Source organism: Phasianus colchicus, chromosome 11 (genome assembly GCF_987193195.1).
Source record: "Phasianus colchicus chromosome 11, bPhaCol1.hap1.1, whole genome shotgun sequence".
NCBI lineage: Eukaryota > Metazoa > Chordata > Aves > Galliformes > Phasianidae > Phasianus > Phasianus colchicus.
In genome coordinates, this window is record NC_143446.1 from 1,289,585 (window position 1) to 1,313,186 (window position 23,602).

At 45.1% G+C, this 23,602-nt stretch overlaps 3 long non-coding RNA genes across 5 annotated transcripts in view; 2 read left to right on the top strand and 1 right to left on the bottom strand.

Annotated features, from left to right (window-relative positions):
* Positions 1–1,676: 1,676 nt before the first annotated feature.
* On the top strand, positions 1,677–12,469 carry LOC116232304 (uncharacterized). Of its 3 annotated transcripts, XR_016470021.1 has the most exons (4): positions 1,677–2,996; positions 3,348–3,547; positions 10,472–10,557; positions 12,391–12,469. It is a non-coding gene; the product is annotated as an uncharacterized LOC116232304 (long non-coding RNA). The 3 variants fall into 3 exon arrangements; XR_016470020.1 differs by lacking the exon at positions 12,391–12,469 and having other exon boundaries at positions 10,472–11,475; XR_004167661.2 differs by lacking the exons at positions 10,472–10,557; positions 12,391–12,469 and having other exon boundaries at positions 1,677–2,736; positions 2,849–2,996; positions 3,348–5,259.
* LOC149916358 (uncharacterized) lies at positions 11,488–23,518 on the bottom strand. The gene is made up of 3 exons (XR_016470022.1): positions 21,784–23,518; positions 13,155–13,274; positions 11,488–11,949 (listed from the first exon to the last, which is right to left on the bottom strand). It is a non-coding gene; the product is annotated as an uncharacterized LOC149916358 (long non-coding RNA).
* LOC149916359 (uncharacterized) overlaps positions 12,550–23,602 on the top strand; it is a 34,781-nt gene continuing 23,728 nt past the window's right edge. Inside the window, exons 1-2 of the long non-coding RNA XR_016470023.1 lie at positions 12,550–12,635; positions 17,756–17,833. This is a non-coding gene — a long non-coding RNA (uncharacterized LOC149916359). The remainder of the gene's footprint in view (positions 12,636–17,755; positions 17,834–23,602) is intronic.

Consider the following 23,602-nt stretch of genomic DNA (forward strand, 5'->3'; position numbering starts at 1 on the left):
CAGTGTCACTGCATCCCACATTACATGAGGCACCAGAGAACAGTGCTCAGTTGCAATCACAAGCAAGAAGCCAATATAGCCAATTACAATTACAATTATTAACTGCAAGCTCCTCCTCCTATCCATAGAACAAACACAGACCCCATGTAAATGATTTCATTGAGTGGAAGGGATTTTGCCCTATGGCTCACAGAGTCTTCATGTGGCACTGGAAGCACACAGTGACAAACATTTTGTGCACCAGCACAATGTTGCAATTATCCTGTCATGGTATACTTTAATCAGCATGATTTTGGGGGAGCCTGTGGCTGGGAAGTTCCTGGAATATCAAAAGGCACCTCCCTCAGCCTGGGCAGGAGGCGGCCACCGGTGCAGTCAGTTGGCTGAAAAGCTGCTGCTGCTTCAGCTCTTCAAGGCAGGAATAAAGAACAGAAGGTGGTCCCAGCATAAATCTATTGAACCTGGGATACATGAAGGGTACGATGTCACATCACCTGCCAGATGGGCTTCCAAACACCTGGCTGCAATGAATGGAGGCAGCCTTTGTTCTCTTCCAAAAGATCACAGCTAAAGCTGGATTCTGGAGCAGTGAGGGTTAACTCAGGCAAGCAAACAAGGGTTGAAGATCAGCTCATCTTTTCCATTCAGACAGATCCTGCTACAGAAAATGCTGGTTTCTCGATGCTCGGTGTCTCAGCGACTTCCAGGAACAGTGAGCTAAACACAGCTACTCTTCCCAGCACCAGCTGAGGGGGCGGCAGGGGATGGAACACAGCCCTGTTCTTGGAAGGCAGGAAAAAATAAGGTTCTGGCAGAGCTGTGCAAGCTTGCCTCTCCCTCCTCCCCTCCCCAGTAGCCTCTTTCAGCATCTCTAATTCCTCAGGGTACAGCTGCGTTGGTTTTTCCTTTTATCAAATAAGTGTAACAGCAATGCATGAAAACTGCAGGCAATTTTCAAGCAGAGAGAGGTTAAGTAAATCAAATAAATAAATGATAAGCTCATCTTCACGAGCTCGGATGTGCCCCATGATTTTCTCAGTTTAGTGCATGACCTACTGTACTTCCTAACATTTTTGTTAGATAAACACAGAAAGCTACAGAACCATTCAGTCCACGGAAACTATTTTTGGCTACTTTATCTTCATGCAATATGAATTCCAAGGGCTGATTGGATACTTGGACCTCTCCCAGCCTGGCCGACTGTGAAGGGAGCAGTCATCTCACTGCTATTCTTCCATGGAAACAAACATCTTTTGGAGATGACAAGTATCTGGCTTGTAGGTGCAGTGCTCTGAATGAGATTCAGGGAACTAGAGCAGCCACCAGCTGCGAGGAATGCAAGGATAGCCTCAAGGTACACACACAAAAATAGGAAAACAGGATTCAGTCAGAGCTGGCTTCGTGGTTCCCCACAAGCTGCTCTCCAAATAAAGACAGCAGCACTGAGTGGTGAACAGAGTTCGGAGAAAACCTGCTTCAAATCTTGCAGTCAGCAGCTCAGCTGGATGAAATTTCACCATCTTTTATCCAGATGAAAAACCAGTGCAAGCCCACACGTGCTGTGGTGGTGGGCCCCAAGCTGGGTGCAGCTTGGCCAGCAGGCAGGGGATGGAAAGGCACATGGCAGCTCAGCCCTACTAGTGGTCTCCCCAGGCCAGGGCCATGGCTTGCTGCCACCAAGGCACTGCAGGAGAAGCTGTTCCCTGAGATATGCAGAGCTGTGCCACAGATAAGACTTGTCTCCAGCACAATCAGTCTCTCACCTATTACAAGTGTTACATGCACTTAAAATGCTGTGGCTTGCTATTTTCTTTTTGGTGCTTTTTTTTTTTTCTTCCACCTGCTGAACAAAAAGAAAATGTAGTCCTGCATGATTACACAGCAGTCTGAAGTCCCCTGCAATGCCAAGGCTGCAGGCACATGCTTAGAAGACAAGCAGACTTCCTCATTATCTTCTGTGGATTTCAGAATTACAGAAAAAAAGCAAACACAACAGAAACAAACACAAGGAATAGCACAGAATGCAACACAGAGTCTGCAGCAAACCGTAAGCCCAGCTTTCAGGCTTCAAACCTCTTCCATGTGCTGATCTCTAGGTTCTCAGATACCAGCTATGAGACCAAAGCACTCTGCTGTCTCTCTGGGATTTCTAAACCTACCAGCACAACATGCCATTCATCTTTGGGGCCTTCAACTAGAAGCAAGAAGCCCAGAGTTGGGCACTGGGCTCATTTTTAGCAGTACAAAACTGCTACTCGGCCATAAATCAACGTAGATGTGCTGATTTACAATATGTGAGAAATTGGCTCATTAGCTCTAATTAAACAAAGGCCCAAGCCACATGATTTAAATGTGAACAAGGCTCTTGAACACCCTGTTCAGCCCAGGAACCGGGATTTGCTTGGTGCCTTCCTATATTTAGCATACAGTAATGTAACTGAAGCAACCAAATTAGACTCGCAAATAGACCGGTTTCTCAGTACTTAATCAAGGACCTTTTCCCAGAACTGCAGAGGGCTGAAATTAAAAGAAAGGAATGCGTGGTAATCAGCCCAGAAGGACAGAAGGAAACCACCATGAGTCTGAAGTCCAAACATGCACTCTGGCCAACTGAATGTATCGTTGTTTGAATTCAATGTGGCTGCAGAGCACGTCAGCCCAGGGATCACACACAGCACGCCATAGGGCACTGCCCAGGTATAAGGAATTACTGAGGAACTGCAGCTCTGGAGATCTGTAAGTCACTGCGGTGTACAAATGTCCCTGGCTCCCTTCCTTTGCGGATGGGGAAATGACAGGTCTGAGGTCACGGCCCTATTTCTGCCCATGATTTTGTGAGCAACAACAGGTACAGAAGGAAGTGACAGAAAGACAGATCCAGCATACAGACTGCAAAATGCATACGATGGGCAATGATCAGCGTGGCACCACCAAACAGCAAAGCAAGAAGAAGAGGCAGGAGCCCACAGCACCGCTCTCCTTCAAATTCACTACTGGTGGGTCTTACAAGAGAGATGAGTGGTCTCCATTTTCTGCCTTCTCCTTATCTTAGAATAACTGGAGTTGGAAGGGATCTTTAATGGCCACGTAGCCCAACTCCTTTGCAACAAACAGGGACACCAAAGCTGCAGTAGGTGTCAGAGTCTCATCCAGCCAGACCTTGAGTGTCTCCAGGGATGGGGCTTCTACCTCCCCATTGGCCAACCTGTGCCAGGACTTCACTCCCCTATTGTAAACAACTTTTCCCTTATATCCAAATCTAAATCTCTCCTCTTTAGCTTGAAGCCATTTCCCCTTGTCCTGTACAACAGACCCTGCTGAAGAGTTTGTCCCCTTCTTTCTTCCAGCCCCTTTGGATACCGACAGGCCGCTCTCAGCTCTCCCCGCAGCCTTCTCTTCTGCACCTGCACAGCCCCAGCTCTCAGCCTGTCCTCGTAGGGAGGTGCTCCATTCCTTGGGTCATTTTCATGGCCCTCCTCTGGACACACTCCAACAGGCTGACATCTGTCCTGCACTGAGGACTCTCCATCTGGCTGCAGCACCCCAGGTGAGGCCTCAGCGCACAGAGCAGAGAGGCAGGATCAGCTCCCTGCCCTGCTGGCCATGCTGCTTTGGATGCAACCCAGGGTAAGGTTGGCTTTCTGGGCCATGAAGGGACATTGCTGGCTCAATGTCCAGCTGCCATCCAACAGCACCTCCTAAGTCCTTCTCAGCTGGGCTGTGCTCCATTCTTTCATCCCCCAGCTTGTACTGATAGTGGGGATTGCTGTGATATAAAAAAAAACCTTCTTAAGCAATTTTAAAATCTATTTTTCACTGTAAGGATGAACATAAAATTTAAAAAAATGAGTTATCTGTCACCAGTTTTCACATTGCTATTAGGAAAATCCCCTTTCCTCATTCTAACCTAAGAACTGCCAGAGGAATACGACAAAGAAAATATTCTGTAGGCAGAAATAGACTTTTAAGAAGTGTTGTAATACTTAGAAGCTGCCAAAGCTTGCAGCTGATGGTGAATGAAAGCAAGGTTCGTTTCTACTTATTTCTACAATGTCAGCACCACAAACCTCACAGTGTCAGTCAGGACCCTGCACAGACACTGATGAAGTGCTAAGTTGGAGGAAGGCTGTCTAAAATTCATCTTGGAGCTGCACTTCCTAGCTTTGGCAATCTCTTGCAGAGGTCAGTTGTACATTCACACCTCCCCTGCTCAATCTCATGGCAAACAGACAACCAGCCTGTCATGCACAGAGCGGGGCCCTGGGAACATCCTCCTAATGGCTTTTGCCAAAGAAGTCTTCAGGTTGAGTTTACTTCCCACACCATCTCCTCTTGGCACATTTCTCCTGCATAATGTAAGATATGCACCAGAGCAGAATAGGCAAGGCAAAACTCTGAGCCCTGCACTGCTTCCACATGCTGCATTCTCATCCCTGGCTAGCATAGGCAGCAGCAGGTGAAGAGAGGACAGAGAAGGGGAAAAATAAAGGGAGAAATAGGATATGGGTAGCAGCTAACAGGAGCATAATGCAGGCGCTGTGACTGCGATTCACCCTGAGGACAGACAGCTGGGAGGGAAGGGACAGCTGGCTCCTCCTGCAGTGCTGTGCTCCCAATTAGTGATTACTCACTCTGAGCTCCTGGTATTTAGAATCGATTATACAAAGCCACATCAAGGAAAGTATGTCTTGTATGGTGCAGAACCTCCTCAGTGCACTTCTGCAAAACATTATGGCATAATAAAGCTGCCATTAATATTAATTACTCCATTTTGAATCCCATTTCTAATTCCATTTCCTCCAATAATGTAATAATGAATATTGCTTTCACATTGTTATTCAAGGTATCAGCTTGACAGCAGGAAAAAAACATACTGGGCTCAGTGTCTTATTCATAGCAAACAGTGACTAATAATAATGCTAATGGCAAAGAGCAAAGACTGCGGAAACCTCGAAGTCAGCCTAACAACCCAAGAGCCTCTCTGAGATTCACAGATAGGAGCATTTCCTAGAAATAAAATGAGAAGAAATCATTTATTCTTAAATTACGAAACACTCACTGGAGACATAAGTGCATTTGAAAAGTACACGTCAAATACAATTCAAGGAAACACACAAGTGGCTCCAATGTTTTAAGAAAAGCCAAGTTACCTTCCTATCAAGCCAATATTAACAAATGAAGTGGAATTACCCCTTCTGCTGCTGTGGTGAGTCCTCTCACCACAAGGGGCCGAGGAGGCAGGGCTGCCTTGAAGGCAGAGCGGAGTTGTGAGATGGAGCTGGTGGGGGAGCTGGGGGACACCCAGGACTGCAGATGGTAAGTATTTTCTGCCATGCCATTCAACGCTGCATCAGTATGAGAACTATCTGAATACCTCACCCTTGGCCTTGCCTTCTTCCCACCCCAAAGGCATGCTGCTCCTTCCAGCAGGCTTCTCCCTGCTGCAGATGCTCCAGCAGCAAGGAGCTCCAGGGCTGGGAAGCAAGAGCCAGCCCAGTGGTGCCCCAGTGGAGGCACAGCCAGCATGTAGTCTGTCCTCTGCTTTATCTTCTAAATCCTCTTTACTTGGAGGGGGTGCAAAGGTGGGGAAACTCCCTCGCCCACAGACCCACTGACTCTGGAGCACCCAAGCCCTACAGCTGAGTGCTGTCATGGTGAGTGCAGAGGCTCAGCGCCCAAAGCACCATTTTTAACAGCAGACTTAGTACTGTGCAGGCTCTGCATTCCCTTCCCTGCCAGGCACAAAGAGGATTTGCGCGAGCATTGTCATCAACATTCATAATGCTTCCCAAGGAAATTAATTCCTAAGTACACAGGAGTTCAAGGCACAAGTAAACAGAATACCCCAGCAAACCAATGTGCTGGCGCCTTCCCCAGGCAGTTAACCCAAAACCAGCACTCCTTTGAAGGATGGTGGCTTCAAATCTCAGCCAGCTCCCTTCCACCTCAAACCTGCAGCACTTCAGGGCCCTTCTGGATGCAGAGCTTCTTTCCAGCCTCAGAGGCTGCAATGCAGCAGTTCCTATTACAGCAGTAGCATTGCTGGAGCAGCTGCCAGCAGCCCTAAGCGCAGGAGGTGCACTGAGGGATTCTCCCATCCAGGGCTGCACCCTAAGCCTGCAGGGACCCATGGTCCAGGGAAGAAGCCCCTCACTCTGAGCTCTCCATATGATGGCTCTGCTCCAGCCCTCCACTTTCCCTTTTGGCATACTGGAGCCCAGTGTCCTACTTGTCCCAGCATTCAAAATTGCCACCTGCAAACCACCTGCGTTCTTAGTACTACTGCTGGGGCTCTCATCTGCAAGTTATCTGAACAGGCTCCTTCTGAAATACTTCTTCATTGTCAGTGTTTTATAATACCTTTTCCTGGTGGCCTAATAATTTAGAAATTAATGCATTGTCCTCCTGTGATTCAAGTACATTATTCTGCTGTCATCCAAAAACAGATCAGAAATACTTGCTAAATGCTTCTACTTATTTTCATCTTCATTAACAATTGCACCATTTCCATTTCAAAGAGGCCTTACACAATTTTCTGTTTCAAGCAGATTGTTTAAATTCTTTAATGTTCTAGAAGATAGCAGCCGAGGATAATTTTACATTTCCCTTTTTATTTCCAGTTTTCTGCTCTCCATTTCTAATTTATATTAACTGCTACCCATTCTCCTCCCCCTCCACACTGCTTTTGCTTTTTTGCTCCTAATGCTGTCTTCACCAATGAGCAGTGATCATCCCTTTCCTGAGGGCACAGTCACAGTTCTTTTCCAAACAATGCTCTGTTCTTGAAGAATGCCTGATTCTAGCATTCACATAAAATACTCACCAAACTCCAGACAAAAAGTCCTTTCGCTTTGGATAAATTATGTTACATTACTAGTCTGAAAAACCTTTTTGTTTAGATTTTCTTTAATGAAGGTGGCCATCTTGCAGATACCATCAGCTTCCAAACCAGCTCTGAAATCCTTCACTCCCAATGGAGAAGAGTCAGACGAACAACAATGCATAATGAACAGCTCTTTAGCTTCTAGAATCAGGCCTAGATAGGCCACCCTATAAGGAACTGCTGTTTTCAGCATTCCATTAAGTGCTTGGTCAAATTGCTCCCTCTTGGCACCTGAATAAACTTCCCTGAACAAAACCAAAACCAGGCTGAGCCCCAACCACTAGGGATTCCTGCACCCAGCAGAAGTCAGACCTGGGCCCAGCAAACTGGGGCTGTCACAGCTCTCACCATGGGAACACTTCTGGCCCCATCCCAAAAGCATTCTGCCTACACCTTTTGCTCCAGGCCTGCTCCTTTCAGAGGTATTCTCAGAAAGCCAGGTCTTCTTGTGTCACAGCAGGAAGTGATTTGTCATGGTTATTCCCTGAAGAACTTCATTTTCTGGTAATGGAGAACAGTAGGAACAAGCAGAGAGAAACTGAGTTTGGAGTCTCACTGGGCAGATTACTGGTTTGATGTTTAAGCCTAGGTATTCAGAATTAACCATAAAAATCAATTTAACTCAGAAGTTGCCCTCTCAATTTGCCAAACAGGAGAAATGCTATGATCCAGGCAGCTCCTCACCCACATCTGACAGTACTCAGGACTTCAAAGTGAAAAACAAAGAAAAATTCACTATGCATAATCAAAGAAGAGATTCTTCTGAAGGCTTACCTCAAGCTGGGACATTGACTTTTCTGTTTTCCCCAGTCTTCTCTCTCCTATCTTGCCATTTTCACACAAGAATTCCCAAAGACAAGTCCTAAAGAATACACCAAAGATCACAGAATATGCCTAGGGCTCCTTGATGTCCTTCTGGCTTCTTTGGCTTCCAAATGGCAGGCCACACTCCCAGGCAATCTAGCCAATAATATGGAATCATACAACTGTTTTTAACTGAATCAGTAACTATTTTCAAGTGGCTTTTGGGGAATTTTTTCATATGTTTTTTTTTTTTTTTCCTTTTAAACTAATGATGTAAGTGGAGAAATGAGGCCATGTTTGGTGACACTGTAGTCTGACTCTAAACTATCAAAACCACAATGGCCAGAGGTGGGACTTTCCCTCGATGTTTTAATTCACCACAGTTAAGTACGGCAGAAGATACAGCATCCAGTTCCCTCTGCAAGTAATTGTGTACTGCAGAAGCTGTATTCATTCACTCACATACAGAGCACGCCCCACAGCACACATACCCTTTATCTATTAGGTTTCAGTTCAGATCTTCATGCTCTTTTGGGTTGCCATTTACCTCCCATTTACTAGAACATTGCTGTTCTCCGGTTCGGTTGCCTTCACTAACAAAGGTAACCTTACAAAGACAAAAAAGAAAATTGGGAAGAATATTCCACTACTCTATCTTTGGAAGTAGGACTGCTGAGCACTGCGCACCGTGAGCAGCTTCAGGAAGAGTAGATAAGGATTACTTTATCACAAAAACACCCAAGATGCTCATCCTATGGTACTGTGAAGCTGCAAGTGTTTTTCTGAGGAGCCTGCGTTGCAGCAAACAGTCCTTCACTTGAGTACTGTCCTCAAGTCTGGTCACCTGTGCACAGCAGCTGTCAAGAGACCACACTTCTGTTGTAGATCATCTGGAAAGATCTGGTCTTGCTCTGGCACAAGGGAATGGGACTTTCCTGTTTCAAATGTAATTGCTTTATTGTATTTTCTGAAAATATTTAAATGCCCTCACTGAAATTGTCTTTAGCTTGGTTAAACACAAGCAGGCTATAAGAGCTGTTACATCTACATCAGTGTCTGCCCACTGTTCTACTTCAATTCTGGAGTCAGCTCATCTGTACAGTCCAAATCAAGCCGCTGAAGAACAAAATGGCACTGGAAACACCAGAAAAAGGCAACACAGCTTGATTTATTTTGAAGTTTCCCATTCATCACCATCTTTTCCATATACATATGATATTTTACCTTGGACTGTTTTGATACTTCATCAATTACTTCTTTACTAACTCACTGCAGTTTACAAAGAGTACATTTCTTTGTTTTCACCACTGCTTTGACTCACCACAACATCACAAGAGGCACTCAGCGGTTAGTGCCTCTCAGCAAAGGACTGGTCTGCTGAGTTAATCTTATCTCAAAGGTCTGTGTAAAACCCTCAGCTTTTTTAACATTATTGTTGTTTTCAGGGAACATCTCTCTGCTGGATGCAGCCATTGCAGTGAAAGAAGTGCTCTCCCAGAGAGCAGAGATCTTAATGTGTTTATGAGCATCTAAGCTGTGGTACTGAAATCACGAGGGAAGAACTGCCCCAGGCCCGGTGCCAACATCTCCATGAGCACAGGGAATGATGATGGAGATGGGGTTCAGTAAATGCAAGGGTGAAATGTGGGTCTCGACTTGGGACAGGGAGCAGGGGTCCCACTGCGGGGAACTATGGTAGGTTGGTGATTATGAAAGCGCAGGAGAAATTAGAGGCATGGCTTCCTGTAGGTATGAAACAGCACATTTGCAGTGACCACTGTCTCATGATCCACCCTCGGCTCCAGCAGTGATAACAATGACTGTTGCTTATGCCCACGGTTGCTATTGCTGCTGCCAGCGCAACATAAACCTGGGAACCCCTGGCACAGGTTACAACCACAGGCTGAATTCCCCTTTGATACTACTTGAGCCAATGTGAGTTCTGAGAAAATGTTGCTACATGTCTCCATGACACATTGCTAAACAAGCACCTCTTATTTTGTACTGCCTTCAGTATAGCAGTGATTTCCATGTATGGTCCCATATGCAGTGCTCTGCAGCAGGGTGACTTGGAGTTGGGTAACTTGGCAGCACCAGTGTCCTTGGAGAAAGCTATATGCTTTTCTAGCCATATGTGAAACAACAGTACCCTACTCAGGGCTGTTTCTGGCTATCAGAAATCACTATGCAACAAAAACGCCACAATGAATCCTTTGTGTCTCAACCTCTCTTATCTAGGATAAAACAAGCAACTCCAAAGCCTTAAAACAGCCAGCACTCCCCATCTCAGGCTCTGAAGACAGCCTGGGCTTAGCAGGCAACCACCATGGAGTCAGGTTAGCTGGCTGAGCCAGGATATTACCCAGTGCTATCAGCGTGAAAGACTTGAAGGGCTGTTTTCACCACTGCTTTGACTCACCACAACATCATAAGGCATGTTCTCTTTCCCCTCACCTGCCACGAGGTACTTGCAGATCACAGAGGTCTCAGGAATGAAACGCTCCTGACAGCAACAGGGAATTCTGTGCTATTGCCAGAGCAAAAACCAGTGAGTGGGGAGAACTTGTGCTGGATCCCTGACCTTTCATCTGGGGGAAAGGCAACTGGCTTCAATGCCACGTCAGGCTCCCTTCTGTGCAGAGGGAACTTGGGCTTCGCAGTTTGCAAGCAGTTGTGGAAGAGTTGGGGTGAACGCACCGCTGGCAATGGAAAACCTCTCTGAAGTAACCAAAGAGCTTTTGCCATTCTTTCTAAAGCATGTCTTGTTCTCTTCCAAGAAACCAGGTCTGATGAGTTCAGCTGCATAGTCTCCTACCTAACCCAGCCTTCAGAAAGGAGAAGTCAGGGAAGAAAAAGCATCTACAGAAAAGGTGGGTTTGATGGGAGCTTACTGAGCTGCAGCACGTAGCATTTAGGAGATGTGATTATTTATGCTCTGGCTGTACTTCTGGCATTTCAGCAAGGATAGCAATGGTCCTTTCTTCTTAAAATTAGTTAATGTTAAGTAAGTTTTAACCTGAAATGTCTAACTTCCGAGAGGAGGAGGACTCCTCACAGCACTCACCAGCCAATCCTGAGAAGTCACCGAGAGCCAGAAGAACCATTTCTTCAGCTTGTCACACACAAATCCATCCAGGTCACGTGGAGTTCTGCAGTCTCAAGAGCTGAAGCTTAACTTCTGATTATGAGATATTTATGCCACTTTTACAAGCTACAAGCTACTCAAGCCTGACTATTCCAGCTTAAATGTATAAACGACATCCTCAAGTGAACATGCTATCATTTTTAATTTTTTTTAACCTACACACACGCACACACAGTTTGTTAAAAACTGAGAGCTTTTTGAGAACCAAGGGGAAACGTATTCACTAAAAGACTTACTAAACGTAGATTGTTTCCTCAGCAAAAATAATAACAATAGCAATAATAAGTAAAGAATAACAAATATTTCCAGCCAAACACAGACATATGCTCAGATTTTTGGGGAAAACAATTAGTTTTCACTTGGATTATTTTTTTAGGATTGGTTGTTTTTTTTTTTGCTCCTTGATGCTAACTGCTGTCTCCTCAGCCAGCAGAACACAATCAACTGCTGTTCAACAGAAGTTATGCTATAGCAACAGTATTTCGTAGATCTTATGACGCTTTGCTGTAACCTCAAGTTCTTCTGTGCACAGACATGTGCTTTGAAAGGAACAGCTGCACTTTATCCACATCTCTTTACTTCACTGTCATGCCAACAAGAAAAAACTTGAAGGGAAGCATGTTCACTAAACCCACTATGAGAAACACAGGCGCAGAACAAAGCAGGAGACAGCAGCCAATGCCAAGTCCTCCAGCACACAGGGGAAGGGGACGAGAGCACCCTGGGCATCCCCACCCTCCTTCCCTGCATGATTTTAGGGCAATCCTTAGAGTCTCCTTCCAGCCAGCCCCCGTGCAGGGCCAGGACTGGGGCAGGAGCTGCGTAAGCACCGCACACACCAGAAATACTCATCGATCTCCCCCAGCTGCAGCTCGCCCCAAGCCTTCAGCCAGTAAGTACCCTATGGTACTGCTCAGCCCATCAGAAAAGGCACTGAAGAGCATGACTGTAGAGTCATTCTCATCCCAACACTGCATGTTTCACACTGTTACCACACAGCTCAGATTGCACAATGACAGCCAAGCACAGGAGTGACTTACCTCAAGTGAAGTTCACAGGCCTAGGATGAGACTGCCTCGGCCTGCCCAACACTGCAGCTCCCTTCACACCACTGAAACTGTTTTAAAGAACATAAAAAATGGGTTATCCCATTCTTTGGGAATGTCTTCTTTCAGGAAAAATGCTTCATTTTTAAAAAAAATATTAACTAATTCTGCACAAGACTGATAAGTGGAAGAGCAACTCCTGTGCAGCCATTGTTACTTACATTGACTCAGCTGGAAGGTGATACCCAACTGAATGTTTGAGAACAGGATCTTTCTCAGGGCTAAATGGTGAAAGTAAGGTACATCCAGCCTGGCTGACTTGCACCTATGTCAGCGCCCAGATTGCTCTACTGGAGGATCTGGTGCCTTCCAGATGCCTAGGTTTATATTCTGTGTCTCCACCAAATTTATTCTACCTTTTTGTCAAAGACCAGAGGAAAAGGGTTTGATCCACTTGTTCAGTTAATCAAAAGTTTATTTTAACATTTTTTCTACTCTTTTCTCCATGGCAGCTGCATGTATTTTCAGCAGATCCTTGTTTGCTGCTGCTTTTTGTGGAGCTCCTGACTGGCAGGTACGGATGACTGCCTTGCAGCTTGCTGTATGGCACAGGCAATGGACACTGTGCATTCTGAATGCCAGGACACCTTGCTTCTTCCTCAAGGAGGAAACAATAAAGCACTCACTTCTGAGTGAGGCAGCAGCTCCTACCCTTGCAGGAATTCAGAGGGAACCAGGACCTGCTGCCATCCCAAAGGTGAGAACCACTATTGAAGCATGGAAAAGAAAACACGTCACTTTTGGAATCAGCCTCTGGCTTGCACTTTCCCCTTCACTGTGGCCCTAAGAGGTCAAACTTCTTGAACAAAGTGAAGAACAGCCCCCTCCTCCTCAGAGCTGCAGTCACTGGCACACCATGACAAGCTGTGTGCTCTCTGTCAGGCTCGGTGAGTGCTTTCCTCACCACAGCGCTGCTGCACACCGTGCCCCCCTGAGCACCACAAAAGTTCTGTGCACAGCATGGCTTCCTAAGCCAGCAGAGTCTTGCTGTCTGATCTCATGGAGGCTATCAACCTCAAAAAAATAGTAGAGGTTTCATCTTTACAAGTTCTACAAGCCTCACTGTGCTCAGGTGCTTTGCCTTCCTTTGCTTCCCTGATTAATCCTCACCTTACAGATGTGACCCTACCGCTCAGAGCTCAGGTTGGCAAGCCAAGCCAGCCACAGGCTGCCTGCCTGCAGGAGCCTCTGGTGGCACAGAGCAGGGGCTACTCACACAGACATGAGGGCAGGAGGGGTTCTGGCTGCAGTCGATCGCTTGCTGCAGAGGAGTTTTAGCTCTGTGCATCCGAAGGCCATAGGACACACTGCATCCTGCAGCACAGGGAGGCTCTTTCTGGGAAAACAAACACGATGTAAAGCCCTCCTGGTTTTATGTCTCAGTGCATCTTTCAAGCTACAAAAGTAAAACAACACCAGACCAAATGAGAATTGGGATGCTTTCATGTGAGGTAAATTGCAGCACTGCTCACATTGCATAAGAATAGATGCCCAAGTTTATGGGGCCACAATATTTAACTTCAACTAAGGAAATAAGGACCTCAGAGGTCCTTATTTCATCACAAATGTCTGAGGTAATATTTGAAACCTGGGACCGCCCTTCTAAACAAAACACATTTGCCTAAAAAGCCAGCAATGTCATTTAATGAAAAGAAGATGCATGTGTATATTGCCATTCCACTGCCACAGAATGGAAATGGGAAACTTCACCATACAGTCCTTGCAACTGTTTACTTTCTTCTGAAGGGATTTCTCCTTTATCAAAGCTTTCACAGTGCCCATTTTCCTGCCCTGCTGTAAGTGGATCACTGTTAACCTCATACAATTTTTTTGTTATTTAAAAATTTGTACCATAGAATCACAGAATGGCCAGGGTTGGAAGGGACCTCAAGGATTATGGATCTCCAACCCCCAGCCACACACAGGGCCACCAACCTCCCCATTTAATACCAGCCCAGGCTGCCCAGGGCCCCATCCCACCTGGCCTTGAACACCTCCAGGGATGGACGGGGCATCCACAGCCTCTCTGTGCAGCTGTTCCAGCACCTCACCACTCTCATAGTAAAGAACTTCCCCCTGATATCTAACCTAAATCTTTCCTCCTTAAACTTAAAACCGTGTCCTGCTGTTATCTACCTTTTCAAAGAGTTGAGCTGTACTTGAGCATATTATTTTTTCATAAACTCTCTCTCATATTCTCTACCTCCTACTAGACGAGAAAGAACAAAAATGTTCATCTCAGCTACCTAATAAACATAAATGCCTTCTGCAAGTCTGAACCAGGCTAAGGAACAGATATTCCACACGGATAAACAGAGTGCCAAATGATTTAAGATGCAACAACAGCTAAATGCAACATGGAATGCATTGGTAAAATTACAAATTAGCATTAATGCACAATCAATTCAACTAAAAAGGGAAGATAATGTTACTGTGAAGAACGACCTTTTTTAGTCAATGAGAAATCAATGATTTAGTTCAACAGAAGGGGAAACACTAGGAAAGGAAATATATTCATATTTCAGAGAACTTTGCAATTAACTGCAACACTGAAAATGAATATTAAGTATAATTCTCCACTTCCTCCTTGCTTGCATGAGAACAAAGAGTGCTCAAATTTGGAATAAATCCGTGCAAAGTTAATACTGCCCCATTTTGCCAGCACAGTTTCATCCTCATCAGCACTGTCATGCTAATTAGAACTGATTCATTTGCTTTTTCCTTGTGGCACTGTGCCTCTCTGCTACCCTGCCAGTGAGGAAAGGAGTGAAAAAATCAGTGAAAAAATAATTCATATCCACGTCAAGACAGCTGTTCTCTGCCAGACAGTTTTGCACTACTGCAAGCTGGGCCTGTGCCCAAACTGTTGTGGGTGCTCTCGTCGGGAGCAGCAGCAGAATCCAACAGACAGAGTTTAGAAACAGAACACTTCCAAATAATTCAGTAGTCATGTTTTTGGTGTCACTTCAGAGAATAAAACATAGAACCCAACCTATTTGATACTAAACCTAAACCTAGCTGCAGTGTGTTACAGTGTAAATATATCTCTCGGAGATCCTTCTGCTAACATCACTGCAAAGGCCATGAGCAGGATGTGAGCAGCTGCCTCTAAATGAGATGCCTGTCAGCAGACAGGAGGATGGAGACAAGCCTCCACGTGAGCCCATGTGATCAAAGCAGGTAATCCTTCAAACCCTCTCTGCAGACATTTTATCCCAGTGGGGCATTCAGGCCATGAGTCACTTGCCATGAGTCACGCTCCCACCAACTCCTCCCAGCAGCATTCAGGTGGAAAATTACAGGTGTGTTGCAGACCAAGGTTGTGAAACAGGTCACTGTGTGCTGCGTGTCAGACACTTCCTACAGGTGTCCATCTGAATGGCTCAAGCATGGCAAAGCTACAAGCACTCTGGAAAAGTTCTTAAAATGAGCACTACACCTTTGTGCTAACAAGTTAGAAGTCTATCACAAATATCATTGTGATATGGCATATTTGCAGCTAAACTTCACTTTTACACTGTCTCTTTCTAACCCTGTGAAATGAGAAGCCAATGTCTCACCACTTGCAGGGATGGTTTAGCACTGCTCCTTCTGGCCAGTGGCAGCACAGAAGAAAAGGTCTGAAGAGTACGATCAGCAGGAAGGTCAGTGTAGTTGCTGGTTTGCATGGGTCTTCTCAGGGCATTGCACAATGTTAGCCTCCTTCAGGTGGATTCCCTCACCAAAGCTTGGCACTACTGCCTTGAATATGGACTGCTGCATCACACCAGTGTTCCTTCTTCGTCTTTCTGGAATATTCAGCTATGTTTAAATCAAAACTTTGGGCAGCAGAATGCAGACACCCTTGCATTCAAACGTTAAAAAGAAATAGCACACTTCATAATCCTACCTAGAAACGTGGACATTAAGATTTAAATCCACCTCATAGCTGGCGAGGCATCACATTGTCTCCAAATGGTCTTCTACAAGGACCACAGAAAACAGAACCTAGCCATGAAAGGAGAAAGACAGGGTAATCCCCATTTCCTGCAGACCTTCTTCATCATTTTATTGATCTATCCTCTAACACGATCTGCCCCATCTTTTCATCTGTTGCATCCACACAACAAAACCGCAAGCAGTGGTTGAACATTTTTGAGCACGGGAGGCCTTCCACATCCAAATTGCCAAGGTTTGCTTACTGGCGTATTGCATTTTGCACCAACTATAATTTAGTTCGAGAACAGGCTCACAGCAACTTGTTTTGAACCAATTCACAGGGATGTACAGCGTTCTGTCCTACCACGCTCCCATCGGCCTCACCAAATGGTATTTATAATTCCCTGGAACTGCATTGCCTTTCACGGAAGGCTGCAAGGTCCAGTCCATCAGGTGCTGGAATTCTGCAGGGCAGGCGCAGCACCGGGCTCCTCATGCCTTGTGGATGATGGCAGAGCTGCTTTTAGTTCTTAACCTTTTCTTCACGGCAGCAGGAAACCATGTCAGCGCAAGTAAACATGCTGCACCGGCACGAAGAGCAAGCCCAGCTGCCAAGCTAATTGTGGAGACAGGAATGGGTGCTAGGAGGGTAGGACGGGAGGTGGGGTGCCTTTTTTATTAGAGTTGTTCTGATGCCCTAAATGCGCCAGAAGGAGTGAATGTATCTTCTCACATAAAGACCCATTATGCAGGGATCTCATTTTTCTGATGGAAAAATCTAGGCAATTATAAATAGGAGCATTCACATTACAGGGAAATTCTAGCTAGGCTTTTCAATAAATCTCCTGCAACAAATTCCAAATTCAGCCAGCTTCTTCTATCTGAGCTCATGTGCACACTGCAGGATTCGATACTTCACCCCTCATTACCTATAGCCAGACTGAAGTCAATGCAGCAAGAGGTGAAAAGGCTTAAGAACCACCTCTTAGCAATAACCCTCACCACAGCCACAGGTAAAGGGGAAGACTGAAATGTATTTCATTTCACTTAAACTGTGAGGGAAAGAAGAGAAAGAATGGCAGAAGAAGGAAGGAAAACAAAAGCAAAGAAGTAGAAATTTGTATGTAGACGGGAGAGTCCCAACTATCTCCTGCTTTAGACTGAAACAGAACACACAAGCGAATTTGTGGAAGTTCTTAGAAGAAGGAGGAGTCATACGATTGTCCTTGAGTCTTTTATTTTCTTAGTGAGCAGCACTTGCCATTTTCATCTCCTCCATTCACCAAAAGAGAAGATTGTGGGGGTTCTCAGCATGTAGTAAGCTACTTCCAAACACCTCATAATGCTCAGGCAAACATCCTCAGGCTGGAACAGAGGTATACTTGTAACTGAACAGTTTTGGACAACTTGGTACAAAAAAACCCATGTCTTTATGAGATAAGGAGTCTCTAACTTCATTTTGGAGGTATTGCAGGAAAAGGAGAGAATGGAAATCTGTTACCTGCAGACCACACTTGTGTTGGTCCTTCAAGGTTTCCCTTCTCCCTACAAAATTCCCTGTTGACTCATGATCATTTGAAAATCTAAGACCCACATGCTTTAATGGGCAGCAGGCAAGGGAGACTGGCCACTTCTGAAAGACCTATGACACTTCACATCGTCAGATACGAGCCTGTTCTGGGAAATGGAATTTTTATACTCATCATATCCTTCCAATACATCAACTCCATCCATTAATGGATTTATTTAAGCTTTATTGCTACGCCAGGATAATGCAGGGGAACAAATAACTAAAGTCTAATAGTAACAGAAAAATGCTATGCAAAAGCAAACTCAGCAGAGCTGCACCATGGATACTGTGGCAAATTTCAGAGGAGCAACAGATTTTTCTTTTTTCAGAACAGGCAACAGTGTTCCTCCAGCTTTTGCCCATCACTCCCTGATGCTCTCCAGATCTGCAGCCAGAAGGAAGGGGAAGTAAGTTGTTTCTCTGCCTGAATGTTCACGTCTCATTATGAGCTGAAAAACATACTTGTTCTGCATGCTGAAAAACATACTTGCTCTGCATGCATACTTCCTTCATTCACGGTTCTGTCCAGTAACATCTAATTTTTGTCTTCTTGCATTCTTTATCTCAGTTCCAAACTGTTGTCATTTCTAGGAATACCTTTCTGTATGCCACCACTAAGGGTTGAATATTTTGTTTTAGTTAGCTGATTTTTGCTTATCTACTTGCATTTTCCTCTCATTTTCTAGCTTGAAAACTTCAGCTTGCAATATAAGCGAGCATTCCTCAGCTCTGACCCAAGGCAACAGAGCAGTTGTGAGAACACTCCCAAGAAATGACTTCATTTTCTCTCAACCAAAACATTTTCCCACACTCCCAAGCAAACCTAACCAAGACGGTTTGCAAAGGGGTCCTAGTATCATCTCTGACAAAGGCAGTTCTACTAAACTTCCTTCTGAAATTTCATGCCTAAAGGCTGTCAGGAAAAGTTTCCACCAAAATTGTAGGCATTCCCAAAATATGTCCTAGAACATATTTTAATCCTTAATGAAAAGAAATACACAGAGATATAGCATATAAGGAATGATGGAAACAGACAAAGCTACCTTACTGCAGCCACAACACAGATCTGTGCCAGAAGGGAACAGAAAATGACAGCATCTGGGAAGTGGAGATGGAAAGTTTACAATTGCATCCTACTCTGCAGGTTTTGCTTCTGCAAGATGGCTCTACCTTCAGCCAGGTTGGTGAAGTGTCTGTCCTCAAACACTGGGATACAGCCAGAGCTGTCAATCTGCATAGCTCAGCTACCTTGAAACTCCCCTTGTCCTGCAGCTGACTTGTAACTTGGCTGTTGGTTCTCCATTACGGCTGCTGACTGCTGCAACTTGCTCTCTTGCCCAGACCTGGGGATTGGGCCATCTATAGCACTGGCATGCATAAAACAGAATGAGACTGCGTCAGAGATTTAATTTACTCTCTGCCTTCTTTGCTCCTGCAGGCTTCTCAGGTTCCTTCGGTTTCCATTTCTCCCTTTGAGACACTGCTCCAAAATCTCACTCCTCTAGCGGCTCAAAATCTAATTTTCAGGCTAAGTTTATTAATAGCAAATTTGTACCAATTTGTCCTTCTGCCAGTATTGATCTTTATTATAAGACCTCTCCTTCCCCTCTAGTATTTACTTTGCAATGAAGTGTTTACAGAGAGACATCACATTCCTCTTCCAGTCTTTGTTTTGCTAAGCAAAACAAACCGATCTCTTTTAGTTTTCTCTCATCTGCTGAGCTTTCTGGCCCTCACTCACCCTCTGAGCCCTGCTCTGCACCTGCTCCTATGTAAGCATACTTTACTGACAGAACCATACACAGTGTTCCCAGCACTCTTGAATCTTGGTTTTAAACCTCCCTGTTTGTACCAGGACAGTCTCCTTGAAACCACCCCTGCAAATACATCAGCCCCAATACTTATCCATCATGTTTCTTCCCTTATCAAAGTTCCTCTGCTGCCCAGCTGCCTTCATAGCACCCAGCTCTTTCCCTGTTCTCACTCTGCTAGCACCCAAGGCAGATGGCTCCTGTGTGGGCAAGGCTCCCAGCTGCTGCTTGCACTTGGTCCCAGTGTCTCTCTGTGCTCCTGCAGAGCTCCCACACTGTGGACTAGTTATACTGCTCTGCTCCCTGACTTTGAAGCAGCAGATTCTCACAGAAGATTCCCCCAGTTCCATTTCTCCTGGGCCTCGTTCCCCTGCTGGTAGGCTTTTCTGCTCACCACCAATTGCCTGCACCTCCTACAGGTCAGCCAACATTGCCAGGACCAGTGCCCCATCAGGGCCCCAAATCTAAGACCTTTGTCTGACTCAGAACTACGCAGCCTTTAACCAGACTCCAGAGCTCCAAGACGCAGATGAACCACCCATCCCAAACGGCCAGATACATCCACTGAAGCTCCCTAGTTGCCTCAAGCAACAGGGAAGTTCTTTTCTTAATGTGGGCCACTTGTCCCCATGTGTCCCTACAGACGAATAGCCAGCTCCCTATTCAGGGGGAAAAATCCTGCTGATTTCATTACATTGGGGTTTCCCTGCAGTTTCTGTTACTGTAACCTGAGCTGGGATGTCTCTGATCGCAGCCTTTAGCCTGGCCTTTCCAAGGCTCGCTTTGAGCACAAAGAGACAGAGAGCAAAAATGACACACAGAGCACAGGTTAATAACAAGCAAAGGCATTCTCATACCTGCATAAAGTATCAATTTGAATGCAGCTAAACCCAGATCTTAGCTTAGGGAACAAAGAATTCCTCTGTTCTCCAAACCTTAATCTAGTTCTGCGAACTGATGCGAATGGGGACATCTTGTTGTCTTGCGGACATAAAAATCAGATGAGCACGCTCATGGGAACTTGCCCAGTGCTATTTCAGTGGCACGGTTCCAGGAAGTGCCCTCATACCCTGCCCTCATATGCTGCTCCCAGATCCTTGCCGTAATAACAGCCTTAAGGCTGCATAGCATAAACCAGCTCAGAAAATCTGCCCGTTCTATAATAACTCAGGAACTGCCACTCATCTTCTCATCTCTCCATCTGCAACAAAGCTGTCAGCTTTTTTTTATTTCTGACTTCTGGAGAGCCTAGAATTCCCTGTTAGGTATGGCTTTTTTTTTTTTTTTTTTTTTCCCCCACTGATACCAATAATAAAAATGAAAAAAAAAAATTAAATTGGTGCAGTGTGGATGAACATGGCAGCTGCCTTGCTACAGGCAGACCGGTTTGGGCAGCATATTGCTAACTGTCTCCTGCTTCTCTGCTGAAATACTTTATATCTTGTAACTACTGATGTCTGGACTGTACATTGTCACTGCAATCCTCTGCCATGCCACAGCCCTCACAGAACTGCTCTTCTACCGTGGATGCTACTCCCAAAGCAAATGTTTGCTTAAGACAAACAAGTAATCTGTCTCTACAGTATCAGTTTGTTTCAACTATATGGCATAACAACCTCACAGATTTCATCTGAGATTGATAAAGTTTTCACCTGTGCTGTGAGCCACAGTACAATTTGGTTTCCCAACCCGTAGCCTCCCACCATTGTCTGCAGTGATTACTGCAGAAAGGCAACCAGAGAAACACTCCTCCACATGAGCAACAGAAGCTCATCCGCTAGGCATCACTTCCAATGTAAAGTGTAACAGGGAAGGAAACTAGGCGACTGACAATTCTGAAGCTTCCCAGTTAACATATGCTATCACCCCTGCTCCAGCCTCCCCTGTTTTGTTGGAACACATCTGCACTGCTTGTTTGGGCAGCACCTCAGCAAAGAGAAAGAGGCATGACTATGTTTGCTATTTGCCCTGTGCAGGGAGAGCAGCGGGATGGCAAAGGCCCATCAGCAAGCTCACACTGTCCTTTGCCTGTGTGAGAGGCAGGAAAGATGGCAGCTGCTTGAACAGCATGCGCCTGTGTGGGAGCCAGAGAAGAGCAGCTTGTGCAAAGAAGGAATTTTTAGGACTTTCACTATGGAGATTTGGGTTTGAGTCCTGATGAGAAAGCTAAGTACTCTGTATTCATGGTGCGAAGATGCATAACAAACACTCACTACCTTCACAGGGACAGAGGCAACTAGTAAAAAAAAAAGCACCACCAAAGTATTCTGATGGGAAAAGCTTCTTTTAAGAAGACATTTGTTTGATTTTATAAAGAGCATTGATTTTGATATAAATGTTCCTGCCAAAGCTACTTGGAACAGCTTTGCTTCTGGCAGCTCAGAAGCTCTATTTCAGAACATCCAAATTGCACATATTTTATCCTGGAGGTTTTTATACCACATATATCATTACTGCCTTGCCCCAACATGACAGTTGCTGTGGAATATTTCATCTTCTTTTAGATGATTAGATAAATTGCATCATACTACGGAACAAAATGTTACCTGCTTTCTTAGATGAAGATGTTCCTGGGAGTCATAATGGCCCCGTCAAGCTTTCATTACATAGCAAACAATGGACTTCCTGTTTTAGGGAATAAGATAAGATGTTTCATTCCTACTATGTAGCAGCTGATCTTATCAATCAAAAGAATGTTTTCCTACACAGTACACATACTATGACTATCAGTGCATACTTAGCAAATCAGCAGTGAGTTGTACAACAACTTAAAATGGATATAATTCAAAATGAAAATTCAGAAATCACAGAGCAAAGCATTTCTAAAATCAAAATCTGGGATACAGCCTTCTCATGGGAAATCGAAAAAGTGAACTATTTAATTCTGATTAAAGAAGGGGAAAATAAAGAACAAACAAGCTTTAGACTGACAGAGCTTCCCAGAAAGTGGCAGTTCTGAGTTAGGGCAATGCATATTAATTTTGAGAAGCCTGAACAGGGCTTTTTTGTTAGGGACAAAGTCTGAGAGGATCAGGATGGAGGGGACTCTGCAAGGACCCACAGCAAGGATGTGGGAGGGTAGGCCCAGCAGGACGTGAGTGCATCAGGGCTGAGCGCAGTTTTGGTGGAGGAGTAAGGCACTGCTGGGTCAGAAGAGCACAGAAAAGGGCTCCTTCAGCCAGAAAAGCAGCAGCTCAGTTCTTGAGGGAAGTGTCATGCTCCTGTGTAGGACAAACGCTGGGATGCTTGAAGTGCCCACACGAGTTTCTTCACCACTGAGACACCTCCTAGAGGGCTCCTTGAGAGTGGGCACACCATCAGCAGCAGGATGGTGCCTCCCAGGCACTTCTTGCTTTTCCAGATTCTGCACGAGAAGAGGACCTGCTAGCAGGCACCAGCTGTTGCAGACTGGGGCTGCAAGCAGTTACTGTTGCCATCAGGGTACCAGCAACAGCCAAATGCCTTCATCTTTAAATTTCGGTGCCCATGACTCAGGCCCCTTCATGCTCATGACCTATCCTGGCCTTCTCATCCTGGCCCTTCTTAGAAACGATGTTATTCAGTTGCTAAATTAAATAATACTTAACTAATATATTTATCCTGATTTTTAGAAGTGACAAAAGCAACCTGTTCAAAGACAAACACTTCACTCACTATCTGTGCCCCTTTTCTTTACCACATAGGCAATGATGGATGGAAAAGCAAAAATAAATGAATAATTAACTGCCTTCACAATCTTGGCTTCAACACTGGTCAATAGAGCACCTGGTTGATCCCCGAAGTAAGACAGATGATGTCTTTGCTGGGCTTATGGAACTTATCCATGGAGTTTATTGCACAATTCAGGATCTGCATCACAAATGTGTGCATGTGTGTCACTGAGGCGGAAAAGGTTATGATGCTGAACAAAGGGCTGCTGTCTGCTGACACAAATGAGACTAAAAACTCACTGACCTGGAAGCTGAAGTACAAAAACTCCTGAGGGGCCTGAGTGCCTCCTGTCCGTACACATTAAATGAATAAGTCTTGTTTGAGTGCAGGATAGCCTTAATCTGCAAACAAAACACATTATAGCAGCATGACTTTTATCCCAGCAAAGCCCATCAGCCACAAAATCAGATGAAAGGCGTTGCAGGAGTAAAGTGCATTTTAGAGTGGGATTTTTCTGTCACAAGCTCATTCCAAATTATCTAGCATAAGGAAATTCACCCATGGAAGCCAACAGTGTTGGCACAGGGAGAGTTACACAAGACACTGGCAGGAGAAATGAGTACTGAAAGCTTAGAGAGAGATGGAACAACCTGTGAGAACAGCTTTTAAGCACTATGGCAATACAAACACGCTGTGCTTGGCTTGCAAAGGGTC